Raw genomic sequence first — 20,629 nt, 5'->3', positions numbered from 1 at the left:
AGGGACACGTCAACTATGACAGACAAAATGAGGAAAAAAAATCCAGAAAATCACATTGTAGGATTTTTAATGAATTTATTTGCAAATTATGGTGGAAAATAAGTATTTGGTCAATAACAAAAGTTTCTCAATACTTTGTTATATACCCTTTGTTGGCAATGACACAGGTCAAACGTTTTCTGTAAGTCTTCACAAGGTTTTCACACACTGTTGCTGGTATTTTGGCCCATTCCTCCATGCAGATCTCCTCTAGAGCAGTGATGTTTTGGGGCTGTCGCTGGGCAACACAGACTTTCAACTCCCTCCAAAGATTTTCTATGGGGTTGAGATCTGGAGACTGGCTAGGCCACTCCAGGACCTTGAAATGCTTCTTACGAAGCCACTCCTTCGTTGCCCGGGCGGTGTGTTTGGGATCATTGTCATGCTGAAAGACCCAGCCACGTTTCATCTTCAATGCCCTTGCTGATGGAAGGAGGTTTTCACTCAAAATCTCACGATACATGGCCCCATTCATTCTTTCCTTTACACGGATCAGTCGTCCTGGTACCTTTGCAGAAAAACAGCCCCAAAACATGATGTTTCCACCCCCATGCTTCATAGTAGGTATGGTGTTCTTTGGATGCAACTCAGCATTCTTTGTCCTCCAAACACGACGAGTAGAGTTTTTACCAAAAAGTTCTATTTTGGTTTCATCTGACCATATGACATTCTCCCAATCCTCTTCTGGATCATCCAAATGCACTCTAGCAAACTTCAGACGGGCCTGGACATGTACTGGCTTAAGCAAGGGGACACATCTGGCACTGCAGGATTTAAGTCCCTGGCGGCGTAGTGTGTTACTGATGGTAGGCTTTGTTACTTTGGTCCCAGCTCTCTGCAGGTCATTCACTAGGTTCCCCCGTGTGGTTCTGGGATTTTTGCTCACCGTTCTTGTGATAATTTTGACCCCACAGGGTGAGATCTTGCGTGGAGCCCCAGATCGAGGGAGATTATCAGTGGTTTTGTATGTCTTCCATTTCCTAATAATTGCTCCCACAGTTGATTTCTTCAAACCAAGCTGCTTACCTATTGCAGATTCAGTCTTTCCAGCCTGGTGCAGGTCTACAATTTTGTTTCTGGTGTCCTTTGACAGCTCTTTGGTCTTGGCCATAGTGGAGTTTGGAGAGTGACTGTTTGAGGTTGTGGACAGGTGTCTTTTATACTGATAACAAGTTCAAACAGGTGCCATTAATACAGGTAACGAGTGGAGGACAGAGGAGCCTCTTAAAGAAGAAGTTACAGGTCTGTGAGAGCCAGAAATCTTGCTTGTTTGTAGGTGACCAAATACTTATTTTCCACCATAATTTGCAAATAAATTCATTAAAAATCCTACAATGTGATTTTCTGGATTTTTTTTCCTCAATTTGTCTGTCATAGTTGACGTGTACCTATGATGAAAATTACAGGCCTCTCTCATCTTTTTAAGTGGGAGAACTTGCACAATTGGTGGCTGACTAAACACTTTTTTCCCCACTGTACAGTATGTGGCACAGAGCTATGATTATGAGGTGCACTGTGACCTGTGCAGCCTCTGCAAGAGTTTCTCTCTAATTATTTGTCTGTAATATCTCAGCCCATCCTTGATTTAATGAGAAATGATAGAAGACGACAAAAAGCTTTATAGGCCGTTACATCCTTTTTCAAATGTGTTTATTGGGGAAAGGAAGGGGAAATGATCACAGATAACAAAGCTCTCATGACGTTAATAGAACTAGTTTTTTTGCACCTCTTAGAAACAATAGTGATGAGAGACAGGACAGACGAATTGTGGTCCGTCCTTTTTGCTAAGGGTGGCGCTGATATTTTATTTTCAAATTGTCCTTTCCAGCACAGTTCCAGCAACTATGGTGGATGCATAACCAGGGCAGTGCAGTACAGCTCGGCTTGGGTCGGTTCTGCTCAGTAAGGTGAAAAGGCTATTCAATTATTAATACTCTGTTGGGGATAAGTAGACATCTGATTCTCATTCAGAGATCTATTTGGGTGTCATTTCTCCTCTGTTCTCCCATCTATAAACATGCCTTTTAAGATGGCAAGCACCAAAGCATCATTTGAGGGCCATTATCTAGGGTGAGATCACTATTAAAATGAAATGAAATGTCATTAACTGATCATTTCATTCATTTAGTAAATTTTCCAAAATGTTCTACTCTGTAGGTACTTTGAACATTGCAATATTTCTATGGCAGCAGTATCTCAAGAAGCATGTTTCAAGTACTTCAAGAGTCCATATACTGTATGTTCAACAATTCTTAACCAATCATGCCTACTTTTAATTTAGACGTCTAGCTTTCCTCTTCTGTGTCTAAATTGATAGCAAAACCTTTTCATGTAAATGACTGACAAGTTCACTTGAAGCTAGCTAGAATCCTTAGTCGCTACATACATTTTTTACTTATATATTAACAATATATCCATTGACTCTTGAAGAATATAACATATAAATGCCTCAGGAGCTTAGTTCAACTGTCGTACCCCATCAGAACACAAAATATTAGCTTGTTTTACTCCAATGTTTGTAAACAATGTCAATGTATTGCCTCAAACTGTATAGCCTCAAAACATGGTTAAAACTGTAATTTTGATATCATGGATGGTCAGTCCTTGCATCCAAAGCTCTGTCTATGAATTTGAGAGTTCTGACATTTCTCCAGGCCCATCCCTGAGCTTTTTACCAAAACGGAGGTGGGGTGACCCACTTTGTTATTGTTTCAATTAAGGATTCTAGCTTTAAGAAGAAAGTATCTTTACTGTGTCTGCCTTGAAGATATTTGTTCTCTCATATCGTTCTAGCAAGGCTATTTCTTTTTTCCTCTCTCAAGCTGCCATTTAGTGTGTCACATGGTACATCCATGTGAGTAATGTTCCCCATTATATCTCTAGGAGTGAAGTCTAGACGTATGAGACAGTGCCAGCTCTCATGCAATCAATGCCACAATAGATAATAATATAGCAGAAGTCCAAAGGCCATCTGTTTGCTCAGCCCCCAGGTTAAAAGCCTCTTATGGTGTTCAAGGGCGAGCACATGTTGTATATAGCCTCTGGCATGACCTAGAGGGTTTTGTTCTGCCTCTTCAAGTGTGCTGTGGTTCAACAGCTTAAAGCCTGTGAGACTGGACTGAGGTCTACAGACATGCTTGATTGGCTCTATGGTAGATGGTTTGTGTGCTTGAGCTTCTGTGTAGTACCCACATTAGGAAAATGGAACAGTGTTGTGGATTTGCCCTAAAAATGATGTCTATTCTCTCTTTACCTTCACTGAGTGAACACTGTGACTACAAGTCCACAGTCCTAGACAGGAACAAAGCTTCAACTCAAACAGACACAAACAGATTTTTGTCTCTGTGAACAACAGTATATTCCACCCTCATCCTGTGTTGAGTGTATGCCAATAAAAATATTCTACAGAGGATAGTGGGTAATATTGGTCACATGGGGTCATGTCACCCTATAAAGGAACACATTTTTTCAGGAACTAATTTTCTGCATTGAGGCACAGCCCATAAAACAAGGTTATTTCTCCCATCCAGGGATAAATAGAGATTTAACTGTCTCTTCTGTTTATTGTCTTCAGCAGCAGCATTTATATGTTGCACACAGCACAGATTTAGGAGACTATCTCTGTAGGCTTATTTTGTCCAGTGACTTGCGGCCCACAACTGTTTTGTAAATTATCAGGAGGACCGGTAGGTATCCACTGAAGCATTCAGCATATATCCCAGAACCAACGGAAGTAGTTGTACTAAAGATGTCAACTTACAACATAAGAACCCTTAAAGGTGCTACACCTAGAATTTCTCCTACGTGGAAGCTAGGTGAATTGCAACAGCACTAGGCTGCATTCAAAACAAATCACCCCCTCCCCCGCATCCCATTTCCACGTAACGCTTGAGCTTTTTACTTTCGGTTGTGGTCCACCAGCTTCAAACGGCTGTAAAAACGATATTTTTTGTTATTGAAAATATATTTAACAGCGATTTAGATGGTACAATGATTCTATACACTATTCAGTGCTTGTTTTCTCACATAAACTGAAATTGCACGAACAGTGGAGAATTTTAGCAACCAGGAAATGACAGAGCGATTTCAACATTGGCCGCATGACCCGATTTCAACTAGATAACACAGCCACAAGGTCAAAACAGCTTTCCCATTTTGACAACGGAAATCAATAGGCGAATAACACAGCCAATCACAACACTGGCAGGTAAGTAATACTGTAAAAAACTCTCATTCCACTATTACTGCAGATATATTATGGACATTTTCTGAAATTACAATGCAGAAATTCAAAAAATATCCTGTGTAGCACCTTTAAACTTGCCTGTGCCAAGATTTCTCCTCTTCATAGGAAAGCACACAGAGTATTTCTCATTAAATCTACCGAGCACCTTATGGTGGCCCAGCCTTTTAACGACCACAACAAGGTGACAGCAATGCCATGCAGACAAAATGTGCTTAAATGCTGAGCTGCTTGTGACATAGTCCTCATTAATATACATACACCCCCTATGCACCCTAATCTCCCCTCACCCCCCACCCCACACCAGCCGCCACCACTGTCCCCTAAACTCCATGGGTGGGAGACAAGATGAATCAGTCTGGCCTAAAAGCAATTGCCATAAATTCCAATATATTCAGTTCGTGGACGGTTCAGGAATCTATACACAAGGGCCGCAATACAAAATACCATACCATAGCAAACATTGCAGTCTGCTTTTTAAACAAACATGCCATTTCACTGTCTAGATAACATTTCAAGGAAAGTGAGCTCCAAAAGTGTTTTTGGGGACTAAAAGTGTTGGGACAAATTCACATTTTAGGGGACCAAAAGTATTGGGACAAATTCACTTATGTGTATTAAAAGTAGTCAAAAATATTTGGTCCCATATGCATAGCATGCAATGACTACATCAAGCTTGTGACTACAAATGTGTTGGAGGCGTTTGCTGTTTGTTTTGGTTATGATTATTTTGTGACCAATAGAAGTGAATGGTAAATAATATATTGTGTAATTTTGGAGTCACTTTTATTGTAAATAAGCATAGAATATGTTTCTAAACACTTCTACATTAATGTGAATGCTACCATGATTACAGATAATCCTGAATGAATCATGAATAAAGATGAGTGAGAAAGTTAGATGTATAAATACCTTACCCCCCCCAAAAAATGCTAATCTCCCCTGTTATTGTAATAGCGAGAGGTTAGCATGTCTTGGGAGTATGATATTTGCACATCTGTAACTTTCTCACTCATCATTATTCACAATTCTTTCTGGACAATCCGTAATCATGGTAGCATCCACATTAATGTAGAAGTGTTTAGAAACATATTATATTCTTATTTATAATAAAAGTGAAAATAACACAATGCATTATTTACCATTAATTTCTATTGGGCACAAAATAATCTGAAACACAACCAAAACAAACAGCAAATTAATCCAACAAGTTTGTAGAGTCACAAGCTTGATGTAATCATTGCGTGCTAGGAATATGGGACCAAATACTCAACTTTTGACTACTTTAATACACATATAAGTAAATTTGTCCCATTATTTTTGGTCCCCTAAAATTGGGGATACTATGTACAAAAGTGCTGTAATTTCTAAACGGTTCACCCGATATGGATGGAAATACCCTCAAATTAAAGCTGACAGTCTGCACTCATAGTCATTGTATAATTTTCAAATCTGAAGTGATGGAGTACAAAACCAAAACAAGAAGCTCACTGTATATACCACTGGGCACACACTGGTTGAATTAATGTTATTTCTATGTAATTTCAATGAAATTACATTGAACCAACGTGGAATAGACGTTGAATTGATGTCTGTGCCCAGTGGGATGTGGTATTGTTAAAAGGAGAAGTAGGGTTGTAACAATACAGCCAACCCCACCCCAGCCTTTCCAGAAGGCTTTTGTCAGCTGTGTCTGTCAAACTATAACCTTACTGTTGAATGAATGCAGCACCATGACTTAATTATCACTGGACAGGAAATATTGTCCATTCCTAGTAATGACCCCATATCCATCGATTAAAAAGGCCTGATAAACTAAGACTTCCTGAGCATGGCTGGATAAATGCAGCTTGACTAATGAGACCCTAGCTAATGAGGATGATAGCTCTGCTCTATCTCATGTGTTGCTCTAAGGTTCAGAGGCTAGAATGGGATGCTTTTATCCTTTCTTTGAAACCTCAATGAGAGCTTGCTTGTTCACACTTGGGTTTCACACAACCCTGGATGTGATATCTCAGAAGCAAAACAGCTTGAGATATCAGAGCAGCAGTAATGTGAGATGCCATTTTCATAAGAGTTTCTTCTATTTTGCTTGCATTGCTCTCATGTCTCCTAAAGTCTAAAACTTCATATATATAGTAATAATAGAGACCTTTATATGCATGTGTGGGGATCAATTAATTCCCCTCAGTATATCTGGTCAATTAAAGCTGTGTCAGGGTTTCTAACATAATAATCTAGTGTCAATCCTCTATAGCGTACAGGCAGTAAGTAGGCTATGTTACAGTATATCTATACAGTAAGTCATAACAAGAGAGGCAGAGCCCTTACCCCAAATCAACAAGAGCTCAGCTTAATTGACTACCCCTTGGGTCCAGATAACGCTGTGCCTCCATACAGTGTCAGCCTAGCTAGTTTAGCACATAACTGATGCTTCTATCGATTAATATTGTACTTAATAACCCAATCTAAAGTATTTATTCTGGTGAAAAAGCTCTTCCATTTGTGGAGTATAACTGGCTCTATTTTTTGGTTCAGAGACTTCTCTATACTTAGCAAGAAGACATATAGTCTGGGGGTTAAATGTCTTGGCAAGGCAGGCATTACCAAGCTCAGAGTGAAAACACAAAGATTTTGCTTAAAGCTCAACAGGGAAATAGTGTTAAAAACATAGATGCACAAGCATATAGGAAACATCTAAAATCATCTGAAAATTGTAAAATCATATAATATTATAGTTAAATATGTTTGCAAACAGACAATAAGAACTATGTTGGAACTATCTCTCTGTCCTCTGTCTCTTTTCCATACCAACTTCTTTGCAATGCCGACTGGGAATTTAATCTACTTCTCCTTAATTATTGGCTTTTTTTCCATTTACTATTTTAAAAGGAGTAGATTGTCTTAAATCCCACTTCCTATAATTAACACTTCTATGAGGATAATGGAAAAGTAAGCGATCAAAGGTTGAATGAATTAGGTTAAGCAGACTTACGCGTTTAATTCAATTTATACATCTACAGTAAAATGGATATAGGTATAGAGCTAGACAGACAGAGACAATTTGTAAACGTTTTAAGTACATTCTTACTCTATTTGAATGAATAAATCAATAAGTTAGTGCTTGTAAGTCTAGGTGAAAATAAATAAATAAACAACAACTGAATTCAAATTTCAGTATGGTAGGCTACTGACAGTTGCCTCTGGCACAAAGGGGCTTATTTTGACAACTCACTTGAAAGCTTGTTGCCACCTAGTGGATTGTTGTATGAGAGAGAGAGAGACTGCTTAATTGAGGGGAATTTCATTGTATTGAATGTGAGATGTGATCTCATTAAGAGGAGATATATACTTGATCAGCTAATGCATTCTGGGTGTAGCCTTCTCAGGGTCACAGGCTGATCCATTTATAATAATAATAATATGCCATTTAGCAGACGCTTTTATCCAAAGCGATTTACAGTCATGCGTGCATACATTTTTGTGTATGGGTGGTCCCGGGGATCGAACCCACTACCTTGGCGTTACAAGCGCCGTGCTCTACCAGCTGAGCTACAGAGGACCACACATTTAAAGTGAGGACACTAAACCTTGCCTCTGGAAGGATAAACCTCAGGTTATTACCTTCCTGTTTGCCGGTTTCAGACACTACTGAAAATATTGTATATAAAAATATGTTTTAAAAAGCTCAAAGACAAGGTTAAAATGAACAATTGTCATCATTTTGTTGGTAGTCTCTGGAAGCAAGAATACCTTTATAACATTTGAACAGACACTTGTTCTTTCTTTCATTTATTAGGGTAGCCTAGCTATCACATTCTTGTTAATAGGCCTATATCTAGTTAGACTACTGTTTTATAATGTTGCCAGTGAACTTTAAAGTTATTGTACCAGATATTTCATCAAGACAAGTCCTAAATATGTGGGAGGTGCCGCTCTCGTTCCAGCGCACGCCACTATAGGAGAAGGTAGAATTATTCATGGTTTGATGGCATGACGCTGCATTCCTAATCAATGGGAAACATGGTATTTTACGATACTTCCCGGTGAATGGTGAATGCTGAATTGGGCTGCTTTACAGCTCGCGTAGTTGTTTTGTATTAGAGCCCAACTTAAATAATTGTTATATTATATCCCGACCACTTAGACTACCCAGAAGGGTATGTGAGGCTTGGATGCTCCGTGCAGTGACTGAGTGCCTCGCGGAGAGACAGCTCGTGTGCCTGCTCTGCTCCGGGTAGGGGAGGGAAACTGGTGCATCACTGTAAGTACATCTTTAGTTAACAACAGTCGCGGGGAGCTCCGTAAAGCAAACTGCTAAACTGTGCACTCTTTACCTATAATGCAAACAATGAAAGCGACATTCATAGAGTAGGCTACTATTTGAATGTATTCGGTCGGTGATACAATACATTTTGGTACGGATATTCATTGTGCATAGCCGCCCTACTCACTCACCGACAGCATCGCCACGATTCAACACAGTGATGTCTGTGTACAGAATTTTCTTAGGAGTGTCAAAACACGGATTATTTAAATGAAATAACAATTGCCAGGATAATTACGCATACGGTAAGAGTATTTATTATTATTTTTTATTATTAGCCTATTATTATTATTATTATTATTAAATGGCCCTAGTAGTATTTAGTAGGTTATTAGTATTAGTAGGCTATTATTGCCATTATTAGCCTGTTATCGGTGTGTTGTTGCAACCTAATCGAATAGACTCCATTGTCAAAATAGTTTGTTTATTTATTTGCTTTAGCCTATTTGTAATTGTATTTCATTCAAGTGGAATTGTTCAACCGGTGTTCGAAACTATAGCAGACTAGTCCATAGTAGGTTTATAGCCCACACTGCAGGTGAAAAGAAACCTTTGCAACTTTTCCGTGAATTGCCTATAGCCTACTAGTGTTATCCCATATTTACAACATTTGAATAGGCTTTCTTTTACGTCAGTAAACAGGGTCCCCCGTGCATTTTACGCGCGCGTAACCCACTTGGAGTTATAGTGATCTGATTTGCCCGAGTGTTGATTTTGTTAGGGAGCTATCATGCTAGAAGTAGGCTACGAATTCTGAATCAGTAGCTGTGTGCCACCACGCCGATCAGTGTGTGCAGATGTTTGGTAGCCTAATCCCTCCCTATCATAATCCATGCCGGATTTGCTGATTATGTAGTTGACCACCAACTGCGGTCATAGTGTTTTATGTCTAGCCAAACAGAAATATTCCACAAAATATTATCTTCTACATTCTCTCCATCATGTACAGGCTATACAAGTACACTTTTTGCAAGTAGGCATAGGTTTAGTCAGGAAATTGTAATATATATATCAATATAGTCAATATCCTAAATAGCATCCTTCCTACATTAGTTCTCTTCAGCCACCAGCAGTGGTGTAGTGTTATATATTTTTTTAATCGAGGAGCAAAACATTTTTTTATGTAGTCATCATTTTGTCAATCCAAGTTTGTACCTACAAGTAGCCTATTGAATAATTCATTTTAAAATATGCATAAAATGCATCCTCCTAATGCAAGTCTGCTTATGCCTACACATACTGTAGCCTATATTGGCTCAAAGAAAATTGTATATTTCTATTACCCTCAAACACCAAATTAGGCCACCATCACTGTCGATTGTGAATGATAATTCACCACATTTTATGGGTGAAATGTCCAAACTGGATCTTCATGCCAACCATTTGATCTCAATCAGTTTAATTGGAATATGCATCTAGTTTTCGTAATGATATAAGTAATTACTGTTTCAGCTCATTTTAGAGCAAATGGTGTTAACAAGCTACAGCCTACCTGTATGTTGTTTAAATCAAAACACATATTTAGCCTAGTAGCGCACGCTGTTGAGTTAAGGTTGCATGATATAAAGAAATAAAAAATGCGACCATTCAACAGAACCATCCTAAAATGTCATAAGAAATTAAGTGGTGTTTTTTGTCTAACAGTAATGTTATGCTAGTATTATATTCGGTATGTTAGGCCTATGTAGAATACTAATGAATAAGTAAGTGATTTAGCTAGACATTGATTCAGCTTTGATCTAAACTTTATTAAACAAGCACCATTCTGAGAAGTGGTGGAGATTCGTTCCGGTGCGCTCCAGCAGCAACTACGCCCCTGGCCACCAGTCAAACTAATTTCCTAGTGATCAACACAGGACTAATCCTAGCATCTGTCCATCAGCCTCATGGTACTCTGCTACTGTTGCCCAGTGCCCTTATCTGATCTGATCTAGATGGGGGCTAGCATATGAGTCTGCATACTCTCACTGTAGCCAGAGGCATAACTAAACCTGCTCCTTTAATATGCATAGTAGATATTTGAGCATCTGTATGGTTTTAGTCTGCTCTTATATTAAATAATTATTACTGGATGACCAAATTTGTTATTTGTATCATGCTAGTGGTAATAGTGTATCTGCTTTCTCCATGGCTGCCAGAGTCCTATCCTCTGTGAGTTCATTTGAGTTACAGGGAAGGTGTGCTCTGAATATGGAATGTATGATAAGGTGGGATATCTGATTTGCTGTGGGAGATGAAAAGCATCCTTGTTAATTTAGATGAGTGATATAGATGACGCTGTGCTGCAAACTGCCACAGGGTTTGTCTGATAGCTATGAATCGATCCCCTGTCCCCTTGCGCTTCATATGGACATTATCGAGGACATTTCCTCAATCATGAATTCCACAATAACAAGAACTAGTTGGCCAGGCAGTCCTGTGTTGGAAATCTTCGCCACTTCCTCCTCCCTCGTGCATTCCTGATGAACGTAATCACCTGCCTGACATGCACCATGCAGCGCAATGGACTCGACAGGCACCCTGCAGAGACAAACCAGGCTTGGAATGACTTACCTATCTGGCATACAGTGCATTTGGAAAGTATTCAGACCCCTTGACTTTTTCCACATTTTGTTACGTTACAGCCTTATTCTAAATTTTATTAAATTACTTTATTTCCTCAGCAATCTACACACAATACCCCATAATGACATAGCGAAAACAGGTTTTTAGAAATGTATGCAAATGTATTACAAAAAATAAACTGAAAACCTTATTTATTTAAGTATTCAGACCCTTTCCTATGAGACTCGAAATTGAGCTCAGAAGCATCCTGTTTCCATTGATCATCCTTGATATGTTTCTACAACTTGATTGGAGTCCACCTGTGGTAAATTCAATTGATTTGACATTATTTGGAAAGGCACACACCTGACTATATAAGGTCCCACAGTTGACAGTGCATGTCAGAACAAAAACCAAGCCATGAGGTCAAAGGAATTGTCCGAGATCTAGCGAAGGGTACCAAAACATTTCTGCAGCATTGAAGGTCCCCAAGAACACAGTGGCCTCCATCATTCTTAAATGGAAGAAGTTTGGAACCACCAAGACTCTTCCTAGAGCTGGCCGCCCGGCCAAACTGAACAATCGGGGGAGAAGGGCCTTGGTCAGGGAGGTGACCAAGAACCCGATGGTCACTCTGACAGAGCTCCAGAGTTCCTCTGTAGAGATGGGAGAACCTTCCAGAAGGACAACCATCTCTGCAGCACTCCACCAATCATGCCTTTATGGTAGAGTGGCCAGACGGAAGCCACTCCTCAGTAAAAGGCACATGACAGCCCACTTGGAGTTTGCCAAAAGGCACCTAAAGGACTCTCAGACCATGAGAAACAAGATTCTCTGATCTGATGAAACCAAGATCGAACTCTTTGGCCTGAATGCCAAGCGTCACATCTGGAGGAAACCTGGCACCATCCCTACGGTGAAGCATGGTGGTGGCGGCATCATGCTGTGGAGATGTTTTTCAGCGGCAGAGACTGGGAGACTAGTCAGGATCGAGGGAAAGATGAACGGAACAAAGTACAGAGAGATCCTTGATGAAAACCTGCTCCAGAGCTCTCAGGACCTCAGACTGGGGCGAAGGTTCACCTTCCAACAGGACAACGACCCAAAGCACACAGCCAAGACAATGCAGGAGTGGCATCGGGACAAGTCTCCTAATGTCCTTGAGTGGCCCAGCCAGAGCCCGGACTTGAACCCAATCGAACATCTCTGGAGAGACCTGAAAATAGCTGTGCAGCGATGCTCCCCATCCAACCTGACAGAGCTTGAGAGGATCTGCAGAGAAGAATGGGAGAATCTCCCCAAATACAGGTGTGCCAAGCTCGTAGCGTCATACCCAAGAAGACTCAAGGTTGTAATCGCTGCCAAAGGTGCTTCAAGAAAGTACTGAGTAAAGAGACAGTTATTTAGTTTTTATACATTTGCAAACATTTCTAAAAACCAGTTTTGCTTTGTCATTATGGGGTATTGTGTGTAGATTGATGAGGGAAAAAAAACAATTGAATCCATTTTAGAATAAGGCTGTAACAAAATGTGGAAAAAGTCAAGTGGTCTGAATACTTTCTGAATGCACTGTATATGATTTGCTATAGACACATGCTTGGTTGGTTGGTTTATACGTGTGTGTTAATTGTTGCCACACATTCCAGTGACAGTCTCTCAGACATACATGTGTGGTGGTTTCTTGATGGACTGGAGAGTGCCCTGGCAGAGGCAGCTTTGCAGGAAGTATAAATAACTGCCTTTAATGGTTAGCCTGCCACAGGCCAACAGACTGTCAGAAGGGATGTAGCGCATAAGTGACAATGTATTTATGAAGAATGGTGGTTTCATTATTGGTGCGTGGTGGATATAATTAATAGCATTGATATATTGTTGTCTTGTAGGTAAATGTAATGCCATTAACAATTTGGGATAGTTACATTTAGAGACATTTCATTGGATGGTTCCTGCTGGTAGAAGTATTCAGAAAATGTGTCATCGGGGATATTTTTATTTCATGTATAGTATAAAAATGTTTTCTTTCTCCAGGAAATCTTGTTAAAGTAAAGGGGTAAATTCTCAGTTTTCCATAGTAGCCTTTCGAAATCTATGTAAATTGTGTAACGCTGCTGTAAAAAATGGTGTTCCCTTCAAGCGACTGAAGTGCATGTACATTAAGGTACAGTGGCTTGCGAAAGTATTCAACCCCATTGGCATTTTTCCTATTTTGTTGCCTTACAACCTGGAATTAAAAATGTTTGGGGGTTAGGATCATATGATTTACACAACATGCCTACCACTTTGAAGATGCAAAAACATTTTTGGGGTGAAACAAACAAGAAATAAGACACAAAAACAGAAAACCTGAGCGTGCATAACTATTCTCCTCCCCCCCAAAGTCAATACTTTGTAGAGCCACCTTTTGCAGCAATTACAGCTGCAAGTCTCTTGGGGTATGTCTCTATATGCTTGGCACATCTAGCCACTGGGATTTTGGCCCATTCTTCAAGGCAAAACTGCTCCAGTTCCTTCAAGTTGGATGGGTTCCGCTGGTGTACAGCAATCTTTAAGTCATACCACAGATTCTCAATTGGATTGAGGTCTGGGCTTTGACTAGGCCATTCCAAGTGTGACGACCCTCCCACTCTGTCTGCCGTATTCTCTCTTTGCTCTTGTTTCCTTATTAGGATGCCGGTGGGCGGAGTTGGGAGGGTCGTCAGCTACATGGGAAACACCTGGGCCGGGTGTGTCCCAGGATAAATGGACCTCTTCCACATTCATTAAGGAGACTCTCTCCAGGCAGAAACTTTGACTTTTGGTTGTGATATTTTTGTGGCTTTTTTGGGTTGTTTGCTTTGGCACTTCTCAACACTTTTCCATATTACATTTATGCAAGCAAACACTCACTTACACTACTGATTACTGATTACACACCCCATTGGTATTTCAGTTAGTTTACTTTAATTAATAAATATATACTTTGAGTACTCCTTGTCTCCACGTGTCTCCCTTTTGTTACGAACTTGAGCCGGTTCGTGACAAGTGGGGGCTCGTCCGGGATATTGAACTGGTTGTGTTTGGGAGAACGTGGAGTTAATGTCCAATTCTGTAGTTTTTTTTTTGTTGGAAAAATTTGTTAGTTTGGTTGAGTTTGATAGGCCCAGTATTGGTTGCCTTTGGGTTTTGTACTGAGTTGGAGAGAGTACATTGGTTAGTTTCCAGTCCCTGCCCAGCCTGGAAACTCTTGCTCTACTCGCTGTTGGGACATCGGGCTGAGGAGGTGAGTACAATCGGCTGTGTACCTCAGTGGGAGATTGGGTAGGGTAGTGACATTTACTACCCGGAGCTATAGCTTTTCCCCTGATAGGCTTAGTGACGTGTTTTGTTTTGGGATACGTTGGGCATGGTTAAATGTTTGTTATTTTTGTGTGGTGTCTGTGGACTGAGCAGTTGTCTCGGGGGCACATCCCTGGCTTGGGGGAATCTACCAGCGTGCTGGGGGGTTTAATTCCTTGCCAGCGGGCTACAGTGCGTAATTACCCACCGCGAATCTGCACGAAGACTAGGGTTGAGTTATTGTAGGTTTTGGGGAAGCTCCATATCCCAGCTCTTTTCTGTGGTGCTCGGTGTGATTGTCATTTCTCTTGTGTCTGGTGTGCTCAGCAGAGGGGTTGAGCAAGATTACTATGATATATATATATTTATTTATTTTCCTGATTATGGCGTCTAATGTAGACGAGTTCATTCGCTTTCCATCAGAAGAACTGTTAGAATTATGTACTAAAGAACAGCTGTTGAAGGTTGCTGAACACTACAAGGTTGAAATTAGTGATAAACGCCAAAAAAATTCTATTAGGTTAATATTGAAGGCCAATTTGATGGAGAGTGGTATTCTGGATGTTACCACTGGGGCAGCCTCTGCTGAGGACACGTTGTCTCCCCGATATGTTACAATGACCGCTCCATCGGTTAGTGATAGTGGTCTTCTTTTTGAACAGCAGAAAGAACTGCTTCTGTTACAGCTAGAGCATGAAAAAAATGGACAAAGAGCTAAAATGGAGCATGATCGTGTAAAATATGAAAGGGAATTGGAATTTAAACAGGATATGGAGCGTGCTAAAATTAAGCTGCAACAAGAGCGACTAGAGTTGGTTAGGGAAGGAAAGCTCTCAGGGGAGAGTTTGCTCTGGGAAGGTGACCCAGAGTTACCTAGGGGTCGTTCCTCTTTTGGTCGTAATCCAGACACATTTGATATTGTTGGGAATTTACGGTTGTTGCCCCAGTTTAATGAAAAGGACCCGGAGACATTCTTTTCGTTGTTTGAGCGTGTTGCTGACGCTAGGAGTTGGCCTGATTCTGATCGCACTTTGATGTTGCAGTGTGTGCTGACTGGTAAAGCGCAAGAAGCATATTCAGCTCTTAGTGTAGCAGACAGTGTTAGTTATGAGAAGGTTAAAACGGCTGTGTTACAGAGTTACGAATTGGTCCCTGAGGCTTACCGCCAACGATTTAGAACTTTAAAAAGGGATGATCAGCAGACTCATGTTGAGTTTGCGCGAATATTATCTTCACAGTTCAATCGCTGGTGTTCTGCCTCTGCAGTTATGACTTTCCAAGGGCTGTGTGATCTGATTATGTTAGAACAATTTAAGGACACAATCCCTGATCGTATAGCGACGTACATTAACGAACGAAAAATAAAGACTGTCGCTGAAGCTGCGGTTTTGGCAGATGAATATGTGTTGACTCACACATTTTTTTGCAGAACCCCGTATTCGGAGTGAGTGGGGGTGTTCGCAGAGATTTGGGCCTCGCTCGCCGAGATACTTCGGTTCCCGGGCAGAGTTTCATTCAACTGGGGTTGAGCCTGATACCCGTGGTAAAACTGACTTTGGTCAAGAGTGTCACTACTGTCGAGAATTAGGTCATTGGAAAAATGAATGTCCGATTCTTAGGTCTAGGGGTAAATTCAGTACAGGTGCTTATGGTAAATCGAGGCCTATAGCGTTAGCAGCGCCTGTTCCACATCAGTTCACTCCTGACGCATTGTCTCATGCCCAGAGCCATGTGAAGGGCTATATTGATCCCGACTATTTACCTTTTGTTACGGAGGGTTTTGTGTCTATGGTAGGAAGTAAGAACCTAGTGCCAGTAAAGATACTAAGAGATACAGGTGCCTCTGAATCATTTGTGTTGGAATCTGTGTTACCCTTCTCTGCGGAGACTGATTCGGGGAATAGTGTTCTAATTAGGGGAATAGGTTTGAACACTCTGTCAGTTCCATTGCATAAACTGATGTTGGATTGTGGACTGGTGAAAGGTGAGGTTGTTGTGGGGGTGCGTCCTTCATTGCCTATTGAGGGTGTTGACGTGATCCTTGGAAATAACTTGGCTGGGGAGCGTGTGTGGCCTATCGTGTTTCCATCTTTAGCGGTTTCTACTAAGCCTTCAATTGTAGGGATTCCTGATGAGAGTGCGCAGAATTTCCCAGAGGTGTTTTCTGCGTGTGCAGTGACGTGTTCTATGATCCCTGATGACTTGGTCACGGAACTGGCTAACGAGAATACCATAAAGAAGTCTGTTACTGTTTTCCCTGTTATCCCGTTATCCGTATCCCGCTCCGATTTAATCGAGGCGCAACGGGCTGACCCTACATTAGAAGAGTTGCGGGACCAAATTGTGCCTGTAGAACAGTTGGGAGATGTCGCACAGGGCTATTTTCTCCAAGAGGAGGTCCTGATGAGAAAGTGGATGTCTCATGGTAGTTGTTTTCTGGGGGAGGCGATTAGTCAGGTTGTGGTACCAGTTAGGCTTCGTGAGTTGGTGCTGACAACTTCTCACAACGACGTTGCTGGGCATATGGGTGTGAGAAAAACCTACAATCGCATATTACAACATTTTTTTTGGCCAAGATTAAAGGGGGATGTTTCTGATTTCATCAAAACTTGTCACACCTGTCAATTAACTGGTAAACCTAATCAAGCTATTAAGCCGGTACCACTGTTCCCTATTCCTGTACTCAGTAAACCTTTTGAGTATTTGATTATTGACTGTGTTGGTCCTCTGCCTCTTTCTAGAAAGGGTAGTAATTATTTGTTGACTGTGATGTGTCAGACCACTAGGTTTCCTGTTGCCTATCCTATCCGGTCTATCACGACTAAGGCTGTGTTAAAAGCTTTGACTCAGTTTCTCTCACTGTTTGGAATCCCTAAGGTCATTCAAAGTGATCAAGGATCTAATTTCACCTCTAATCTCTTTGGACAGGTTCTCCAACAACTCCATATTAAACACAACTTGTCTAGCGCTTATCATGCCCAAAGTCAAGGAGCACTGGAACGTTTCCATCAAACACTTAAGTCTTTGTTGAGAGCTTATTGTACTGAGATGGATAAGGATTGGGAGGAGGGGTTGTCTTGGTTACTGTTAGCTGCTAGGGAGGTTTTACAGGAGAGCACGGGTTTTAGCCCAAATGACCTAGTGTTTGGACATCGGGTGCGTGGGTTTTTATCTGTTCTCCAGGATGACTGGAAGTCTCCCGAGCCTCCTCAGTCCCTGTTATCATATGTGGGTGATTTTCGGCGACGCTTGTATGCCGCTGGTGAAATGGCTAAAGAGGAGCTATCATCTTCACAGGACAGGATGAAGAGCATATATGATCGCCGAGCTGAGCCTCATCACTTTAGTCCAGGTGATCAGGTTCAATCTCTGCTGCCAATTGTTGGTTCTCCTTTTCAAGCCAAGTTTCAAAGTTCATATACAGTGGTGCGGCAGTACACTGAGCAAAATTATCTAGTTGCCACTCCAGAACGGAGGAAAGCACACTAACTGTGCCATGTAAATTTGTTAAAACCCTATTATGCACGTTCCTCTGAGACTGAACAGGGGGAGTCTACAGAGGACGGTAAGGCTGTTCTTTTGGCTGATACTGTTTATTCCCTGAGTTCTGGTCATGCTAGGTCTGTGCAGGAGCAGGAAGATGTTTCTGGTCCTGACGATTGCATACTGCAGGGTAGATTGAAAAATTCAGAGACACTGGAGATTGTAGATAGCCTTCTTACTCATCTACCTGTTGATGAGCGGAAAGAGATGGTTGGTTTGATTCGGAGATTTCCAGGGTTGTTTTCGGATACACCTACACGTACAAACTTAATAGAACATGATATTGACATTGGAGATGCTGACCCCATTCGTCAACGGTTCTATAGAGTTTCTTCAGAGAAACTGCGTTGTCTGGATGCTGAGGTCAGGTACATGCTGGAGAGTAAAATAGCAGATCCTTCTTTCTCCAGTTGGGCTTCTCCCTGTATCTTGGGCAGTAAATCGGATGGAACAAATAGATTTTGTACGGACTACCGTAAGGTAAACGATGTCACTGGGCCGGATTCATTTCCTCTTCCTCGGATGGAGGACTGCGTTGGTCAAGTCGGCGCAGCTACGTTTGTGAGCAAATTTGACCTGTTAAAGGGGTATTGGCAGGTGCCACTGATGAGTAGGGCACGTGAAATCTCTGCCTTTATTACACCTTTTGGTCTGTACTCGTATTCGGTTATGAGTTTCGGACTGCGTAATTGCGCCTGCCACTTTTCAGCGACTTATGAACAGGGTTGTCTCTGGTCTGGCCGGGTGCGCTGTTTATCTGGACGATGTAGTGATATATGCAGATGCTTGGGAGGAGCATCTGTCCCGTATTCAGGCCTTGTTCGGACGTCTGGCTGCGGGTCGCCTCACGATGAATTTGGCTGAATGTGAGTTTGCTCAGGCGACTGTTGTATACCTTGGAAAGGTGGTTGGGCAGGGTGACGTGCGCCCTGTTCATGAATATTGATGTGACCGACCATTGTTTGATTTTGTCATGTTCTATCTTTCCTGTTGTCCCCTCCTAGTCTTGTGTTCTTCTTTCCTCTGAAAGGTTGCTTCCTGTGTAAAGGTTGCTGAGGTCTGGAGAGGAGGATGATGGGTGGGGCAAGTGGAGGTGTGAACATGTACAATTTGTCGGTTTGGGACGCAGGGGCTGGTACGTTGGTCCGGGGTCCTTGTTGGTCCCCGGTCTTATGGGGGGGGGGTGTGACGACCCTCCCACTCTGTCTGCCGTATTCTCTCTTTGCTCTTGTTTCCTTATTAGGATGCCGGTGGGCGGAGTTGGGAGGGTCGTCAGCTACATGGGAAACACCTGGGCCGGGTGTGTCCCAGGATAAATGGACCTCTTCCACATTCATTAAGGAGACTCTCTCCAGGCAGAAACTTTGACTTTTGGTTGTGATATTTTTGTGGCTTTTTTGGGTTGTTTGCTTTGGCACTTCTCAACACTTTTCCATATTACATTTATGCAAGCAAACACTCACTTACACTACTGATTACTGATTACACACCCCATTGGTATTTCAGTTAGTTTACTTTAATTAATAAATATATACTTTGAGTACTCCTTGTCTCCACGTGTCTCCCTTTTGTTACGAACTTGAGCCGGTTCGTGACACAAGACATTTTAAATGTTTCCCCTTAAACCACTCAAGTGTTGCTTTAGCAGTATGCTTAGGGTCATTGTCCTGCTGGAAGGTGTACCTCCGTCCCAGTCTCAAATCTCTGGAAGACTGAAAAAGGTTTCCCTCAATAATTTCCCTGTATTTAGCGCCATCCATAATTTCTTCAATTCTGACCAGTTTCCCAGTCCCTGCCGTTGAAAAACATCCCCACAGCATGAAAAACATGCCACCACCATGCTTCACTGTGGGGATGGTGTTCTCGGGGTGATGAGAGGTGTTGGGTTTGCACCAGACATAGTGTTTTCCTTGATGGCCAAAAAGCTCAATTTTAGTCTCATCTGACCAGAGTACCTTCTTCCGTATGTTTGGGGAGTCTCCCACATGGCTTTTGGCGAACACCAAACGTGTTTGCTTATTTATTTTTTTTAAGCAATGGCTTTTTCTGGCCACTCTTCCGTAAAGCCCAGCTCTGTGGAGATACTCCAATCTCTGCTGTGGATCTTTGCAGCTCCTTCAGGGTTATCTTTGGTCTCTTTGTTGCCTTTCTGATTAATGCCCTCCTTGCCTGGTCCGTGAGTTTTGGTGGGCGGCCCTCTCTTGGCTGGTATGTTGTGGTGCCATATTTTTAAAAACATTTTATAATGGATTTAATGGTGCTCCGTGGGATGTTCAAAGTTTCTGATATTTTTTTATAACCCAACCCTGATCTGTACTTCTCAACAACTTTGTCCCTGACCTGTTTGGAGAGCTCCTTGGTCTTCATGGTGCTGCTTGCTTGTTGGTGCCCCTTGCCTAGTGGTGCTGCAGACTCTGGGGCCTTGCAGAACAGGTGTATATATACTGAGATCATGTGACAGATCATGTGACACTTAGATTGCACACAGGTGGACTTTATTTAACTAATTATGTGACTTCTGAAGGTAATTAGTTGCACCAGATCTTATTTAGGAGCTTCATAGCAAAAGGGGTGAATACATATGCATGAACCACTTTTCGGTTATTTTTCTTTTTAGA

General features: G+C 41.6%; 1 protein-coding gene across 1 annotated transcript in view; it reads left to right on the top strand.

Annotated features, from left to right (window-relative positions):
• Positions 1-4,168: 4,168 nt before the first annotated feature.
• The window catches only part of LOC311139011 (contactin-4-like), a 217,979-nt gene continuing 201,518 nt past the window's right edge, over positions 4,169-20,629 (top strand). Inside the window, exon 1 of the mRNA XM_084173839.1 lies at positions 4,169-4,246. The gene's annotated coding sequence lies outside the window, so the exon portion shown is untranslated. The remainder of the gene's footprint in view (positions 4,247-20,629) is intronic.

The sequence above is a fragment of the Coregonus lavaretus genome (assembly GCF_964263955.1).
Source record: "Coregonus lavaretus genome assembly, chromosome: 12".
NCBI lineage: Eukaryota > Metazoa > Chordata > Actinopteri > Salmoniformes > Salmonidae > Coregonus > Coregonus lavaretus.
The sequence above is the reverse complement of the archived record's forward strand: the minus strand, read 5'-3'. Positions and strand labels throughout refer to the sequence as shown.